At 42.7% G+C, this 815-nt stretch overlaps 1 protein-coding gene across 1 annotated transcript in view; it reads left to right on the top strand.

Annotated features, from left to right (window-relative positions):
* Nucleotides 1-815, top strand: part of LIN28B (lin-28 homolog B) — a 131791-nt gene that overhangs the window by 75863 nt on the left and 55113 nt on the right. The gene's annotated exons all lie outside the window — the stretch shown is intronic.

Consider the following 815-nt stretch of genomic DNA (forward strand, 5'->3'; position numbering starts at 1 on the left):
TTGTTTAGCAAGCCCAGGCTGGGTTTGAACCCGCCTGCCTCGGTGCATGTGGCCGGCACCAAAACCACTGTGCTACAGGCAATGAGCCTATAGATGCTATTTTGAAACTTTCATTTGTTTTTACTTAACATATTATGGGATATTTCATTTCAATCATTAGTACCTGTGTAAATTCCCACTGTATGAATTTTAAAAATTTAATGTAAATAATGTATGTTAATGAATATTTAGACTATTTTCAGTATTTTGAATTTATTAAGTAACCCTACTGTGGAAATTCTGATATTTTCAAACAGTTGTCTGATTATGTCCTTCGGCTAAATATTAAACAGTGAAAATTCTCAATCAAAAAAACATGTACTTTTGGCTAGGCATGGTGGTTTATACCTGTAATATCAGCATTTTGGGAGTCCAATCCAAGAGGATTGCTTGGGGCTAGGAATTCAGGGACAGCCTATGCAAGACCTCACCTCTAAAAAGAAATAAAAATTAGTCAGGTGTGATGGTGGGTGTCTGTAGTCCCAGATTCTTGAGCCTAGGAATATGAGGTTACAGTGAGCTATCGTCATGCCACTGCACTCCAGTGAGCAATAGAGCAAGACCCTGTCTCTAAAAAAACCTTGACACCGGGTGGTGCCTGTGGCTCAGTGAGTAGGGCGCCAGCCCCATACACTGAGGGTGGCGGGTTCAAACCCCACCCCGGCCAAACTGCAACAAAAAATAGCTGGGCGTTGTGGTAGACGCCTGTAGTCCCAGCTACTTGGGAGGCAGAGACAGAATTGCATATGCCCAGGAGTTGGAGGTTGCTGTGAGCT

Source organism: Otolemur garnettii, unplaced genomic scaffold, assembly GCF_000181295.1.
Source record: "Otolemur garnettii isolate 467f Iridium unplaced genomic scaffold, OtoGar3 scaffold00002, whole genome shotgun sequence".
NCBI lineage: Eukaryota > Metazoa > Chordata > Mammalia > Primates > Galagidae > Otolemur > Otolemur garnettii.